This window comes from Girardinichthys multiradiatus, chromosome 9, assembly GCF_021462225.1.
Source record: "Girardinichthys multiradiatus isolate DD_20200921_A chromosome 9, DD_fGirMul_XY1, whole genome shotgun sequence".
NCBI classification, from domain to species: Eukaryota; Metazoa; Chordata; class Actinopteri; order Cyprinodontiformes; family Goodeidae; genus Girardinichthys; species Girardinichthys multiradiatus.
The window spans coordinates 26,670,127-26,675,878 of record NC_061802.1 but is presented as its reverse complement, the minus strand read 5'-3'; the positions used below and the strand labels follow the sequence as shown (position 1 = coordinate 26,675,878).

General features: G+C 36.0%; 1 long non-coding RNA gene across 2 annotated transcripts; it reads left to right on the top strand.

Moving 5' to 3' along the window:
* On the top strand, nt 1–5,431 carry LOC124874354. Of its 2 annotated transcripts, XR_007039778.1 has the most exons (4): nt 1–328; nt 1,163–1,268; nt 3,307–3,428; nt 5,002–5,431. It is a non-coding gene; the product is annotated as an uncharacterized LOC124874354 (long non-coding RNA). The 2 variants fall into 2 exon arrangements; XR_007039779.1 differs by lacking the exon at nt 1,163–1,268.
* The last annotated feature ends 321 nt before the right edge of the window (nt 5,432–5,752 follow it).

Genomic DNA, 5,752 nt, shown 5'->3' with positions numbered 1-5,752 from the left:
TTAGATTTGTTCTGTCCAATCAGGTCATCTGAGCTCATTTTGGTAAGTTCAAACAAAGCGTCTAAGCATCTCATTTGTATTTAAAGCCTAACTGAAAGGCGCACTTCATATGCATCCTCTTGAACTTAATTTCATCAATGAGGGCATTGTCAGCGGGGATCTTCTAACTAAAAGCCTTATTATTTAATATATATTCTGTCGGATGAAGATGTGACAGCATCAGCTGCGACCTGAAGGAGTTATTTCTGGAAATGAAAGGAAATCTTTCTATGATTGAGCGTTATTTCCGTCCTAAACTGACGACCTTACAGGAAGATGCGCGAATACAGTAAGAGACAGGCTCTATTCTATTGATTTTGAAAATGAGCGGGAAGTGACAGTTAATTACATCATATTTTGGCTGGGATCAGTGCGGCGTTGCCCAGTCATTCATTTTGCCTTAGGCCTTTTTATACTCTTTGATATGAATTCAAGTGTAAAATAACATATTGACCACGAAGATACTGTATGTGTTACGGTTCAAGTCTCATTACTCATTTCTCATTTCTAGCTCACATGTCCTTAAAGTCAGAGTTGGAATTTGTAAATAAATTACTGGTACTTGTCTAAAATGAGTGTAATTCAATGTCATGCTATATTGCACACACACAACACAGCACTGAATTGAATTACATGCATTCTAGACAACTGATTTATTTACAAGTATATATATATATATATATATATATATATTAATACAGTAATACAGGTGTGTGTGTGTGTGTATATATATATTTATATATATACACACACACACATATATATATATTACATTGAGTTACATACATTTTAGACAATTTAGAAAGTCCTTCCTCCCATCAGCAATAAAACTCTACAATAAAAACCTATAAATTATTCAAGGGGGAAATACCTTTTCAGGTAAGGTTAATTTGGAAACACTTCTGTGCATGTGTGTGTGTGTGTGTGTGTGTGTGTGTGTGTGTTTGTGTATGTGTATGTGTGTGTGTGGCTGAAGAGAAAATCTGCTGTAACAACAAATAAAAGTCAATGTAAAATTCCATTATTCTGACCCGAAAGTACAGTTATTTAAAATCCATGCCCATTCAGAGTAATTTTACACAAATCGATGATTTAAGACGGATAACACGGCATCTGTTTCCAGTTCAGCTCTTTGATCATCACAGCTTGGTATGGAAGAAGACTTGACCATCTTTTACAGTCGTCAGCACTGAAGGCAGGACCCATGCAGATTACAAAAGGAAAAGGAGGTGCTTGAAGTTTATCAACACTGTGTGGAGAGTTATGGGGCATGTCTTCCTCAAAGCCTGGCGAAATTTTGAATCATTTGTGTTTGGAGGGTTTATTTTTCATGAACAATGGCCTCACTCACCGACTCTCTTTGTAATGCCTCAGCTAGTGGACAAATTGAGAAAGTGTTGCTTTTGCTGGGTTGGAATAGGCTGAATAAGTTTGGCAGAACTGCTCTACAGGCCAGCATAAAACCTTTCTTTTTTTCCAGTAGATTTTTCTAAAATGTAATTACTTTTTCAATTTTTAATACCATTACAATTTGCAAGCATTTCTTCCTACTTTTTTGGTGCTATTGATATAAGGTATCAACATAATAGTTACCTTAAGCATTAAACCTATTGGTTTAACAGTTTGCAAGAAAGATGGATGTCTGAAACAATTTTCAAATTCATTTACATAAATTGATCTTATATTTTTTTAATCTCTTTTCCTTTTTCACAACCCAAAGTAGGTGGCAAAAGAACAGTTTGTCAATGTTACAGATAAGGTAGTCAAATGTAATAAAGAATAAATAGGAAAAATACATGTCATAAAACAAAGTATTTCAGTTAAATTAAAGAGTTGTCTCTGTAAAAACAAATAAATAAAATATATAAATATGGCATTTACTGGATTTATTCATTCTCAATGCAGGCGATTTTTAAAAATGTCTCTGTTTACATTAAAACATTTTTAAAAGGTCACAAATAAAGGCTAATGCACTGGAAAACGAGGCACCACCACATGTAAAAATTCAGATCCTCAACCAAACTTTGTGTTATTATTTTTGAAATAATACTGCTTTGAAAGATTCATTTTTTAGCTAACTTGCTAATTAAGGACACATCATGGAGAGGGTTTTGGGTCCAGAGGGGCCGCGGCCGAATGCTGAATGTGGAAAGATGCTGATATGAAAGTAAAACCACAAAAGATTTTTCACACACTCATTCTGTTAGCTAAAACTTATTTGCACTTTTGAAATGACTTGTTGACGTTGAAATACAAATCATCTCTGCTGCTCACACCAGTCACGAAAGGAAAAGAAGCTACTGAATGTAGAATGAACTGCGTGAAATGCAATTCATAAAAAAAAAAAATACTTTTTCTAATACATTTGGAGTGGAACATGCCCGTTGTTAAAATATATTTAAACAGGATATTGCTCTGCTCACAACTTGTTTCAGATGTACAGTATCACCTTTGTTCCAGCCAGTCTATGGCAGCTTTGAGAAACTCAGGCCAGGCTCTTATAAGTGGTTTGTTTGTTGTTGTTCTGGAGGGTTTTTTTTCTCTCCAGTATTTGTAGATTATGAGTAATATATGGCTAATTCCTAACAGTGTTGTAATTGTGTTCATTTGAATCAGTTTGTATGAGCATGATTTGGGCGAGACAGATGTGCATAACTGAACAATGAGAAAGCAGATTAACGGGTTTATCAAAGTCAGGTCAAAACTTGATGCTTTTCTACTCTGTTGGGCTAATTTAGAGACCAGAAAAGGGGTTCAAATACAGTGGTTCATAATTACTTCCAAGTGGTGTTAACTAGCTGGAGACTATAGTTAGAATTGTTTTTTTCTTTGCTAGGCTACAGCCTGTGCTCATCAGCTTAACTGCTAAAACATGTATTTTTGGCAAAGAGATGCATGATTTCATACAGGTAATCCTTTCTTTTTATGAAGATGTGCAACATGGATAAGGAATGTGTCAGGAAGAAATTGATCATACTTGTTTGATGTAATGCTGAGAAGAGTCAGAGCATAAACTGATAGCACTGGGAAGGAGTTTCAAATTAACTATTGACTACTAGGTATAAACTGCATTAAAATTATTTAATCGGAGGTTGTCGGAAATGATATTCACTCATCGTTATATCAGAAATTGTTTAGTTTCTGTGAAAAGCAGGACTGCTACATCACCTCATCACTCCCTCAGATATAAAGTTTGAGTTTTCTCCTGTTGAATTTTCATCAACCTGCATGCAAATACTCATCCTCAGACAAAAATTGTTTTTCCAGTTCGGTGTGGGTGAGGCCTTTTCAAACTGCTGCCAGAAAGAACCAGCGCACCTGGACTTCACACCTGCATCAGCCACTGTTTGTCAATGAAATACCACGGGGCTGGAGCAGGCTTACTTCTGGTCTGTTGTCCTGTTCCTTATACTGTTTTTTATACAGATTTTGTTTAAGTATATGTTCAGTCCTTGGCATATGTGAGGTCGTTGCCCCCAAATGAGGTTGTTGCAACAAAAATATGAAATTGAATCTTTTAAAATGAAAGATTTAAAAAAAGAAAACAGAACCCCCGTTATAAAATTGAAAATACCACAGTGACAGCTAACCCTATGGTTGTCACAAATGCATAGCTTGTATTTAGCATTTTGTACCTTTTGAGTTGATATATCTAGGGAAGTGTCACATCACACTATTCTAGCCTATTATGTAATTACTTTGTGCGAAATAAGTCCATTGGTTCTGGTTCTCTTCCCCGAGTCAGTTGACATGAGACATTATGCAACCTGATCAAAACAAAATTAGGCTTTTGTATCTTTTCTTTCGTGGCCTTTGAGGTGACTGACAACCGATGACATAAACAAATATCTACAAAGTAGGTACGAAACTCGCTCTGGAGGGCGCAAATCGACGCATAACCGGAGACGTCTTGTGGCAGTCAGCCCCTTTTCTACTGCGAAGGTTCGAAATGACCAAAAACTTTGATTATTGTGATGTTTTCTCCGGTTCTAGCTCCGAAATGAGCAGAGCAAACGCATTAGCTACTCTGTGAAAAGTTACCAAATCGAGCGGTTATGTTGATATTATTTTTGTTGGAGGACAAAATGTAACACCACACCAAAAAATGTGATGTTACCGTGCAAACAGTTGTTTTTTTTTTTTTTTTTACTTTTACTTAAATGCAAACCACGACAACTATGGCTCGAATAGACAATGACCACAATTGTGAAATAAAATACATAACCGTATAATATTAAGGCGCTTGTAATGCCACAATAACTGGGAGGCCTGTTTGATTGCTGTGGCAGCACCGATTTTTATTCTAGCCTCTTTAAATGTGGTGATTATCAACATTCCTCCGTAAAGTGATCTGGACTTTTACTGGTGAGATATTTTTGGTCAAAAACCTCCATGTGCAGATTGTATCAAAAACAGATTCATAGAAAATCTAAATCCGCTGCGCTCCCCAGGCCGTGTGTCTTTATAACTTACTTTATTTCAAAGAATAGGACAGCAAATTAATTGTTGCGTGAAAATATAACTATATATTTAACATTTAAAAAGTTTGAAATAAAACTCCGCCGCTCCAGCAGTGCGGCCTCCTTCAACCCAATTCGTCGGTCGGATAATTTATTACTTCTTTATAAACTGACCAGCGCATGCGCTGCAGCTTTATATGCCAAAAACAATAAATGGTTTTCTACAACACAGAGAATAAGATTAATACAATCTTTTGAGCCAGAGAAGTGCGAACAAACAGTTAAATCTGATCTAGGCCTTACTGTCAATTCCAATAAAACAGCGCTGAGTCTTTTCGGGATAAATAAACTAAAACAGAGCAAAACATTCTCCTTTGTGCTATAGTTCACGATATGAGTAATGTATATTTCACATTTAGTCATTGCATTACTATGATATACTGTTTGTAAAGGTTTATATCATAATCCACTTCTGTTTTTTCTCATCTCCCCTCTGTTACAGACTTGAGAAAAGGTCAGTGAAGATCAGGACTTGGAGTTATTTTGAGCTCTGAGCTGAAACATTCTGACTTTTTAAACTGGACTAAAATATTTGAATGGGATGTAACGTGTGTTTTCAAACAAAAACGTGAAGCAAATTCTTTGCCTCTCTGAAAGTGTTAAACAAATAATTTTGTGGACGTGTATTATGATAGTAGATTCAGTACAAAATATCTTCTCTGGCTCTCAAAGTTGTAATATTTGTTCTTGGACCACTAAGACAAGGCAACAGAACGCTGGAAATAAACCAAGAAAACCCCATTCCCCACCTCCAAAGACACTGCTAGTCAAATGTTCCGTTGGACCTTGTGCCTCCCACAGATTACAGCTAGCAGTCGGTGTCTGTTGCTATGGCAACAGTAACATTAACAAAAATAAAGAAATAAAAAATTGTTGGAGCAGTTTGTCATATTTTGTTTTCCACAAATAAAATAAATCCAGCAACACATTTCTGCTCATGTGTAATAGGAGATAATTGGGTTAACTGAGAATTGCCTCTAGGCTTTAACTAAGTAGCTTTATACTTGAGATACTTCCAGTGATTTCAACAGGAAAGAGGAATTGTGAAAGTGACTTCCTCAGCTGAAATAATAAGAAACATGTAAACTGTGTGTGTATGTGTGTGCACTTTGTGTGTGTGCGTGTTTCAGCAAAGCAGTGAAGGCAAAATGACCCTTTGACCTTTAGCTTTAATAGAAAGACATGCAGGTGAT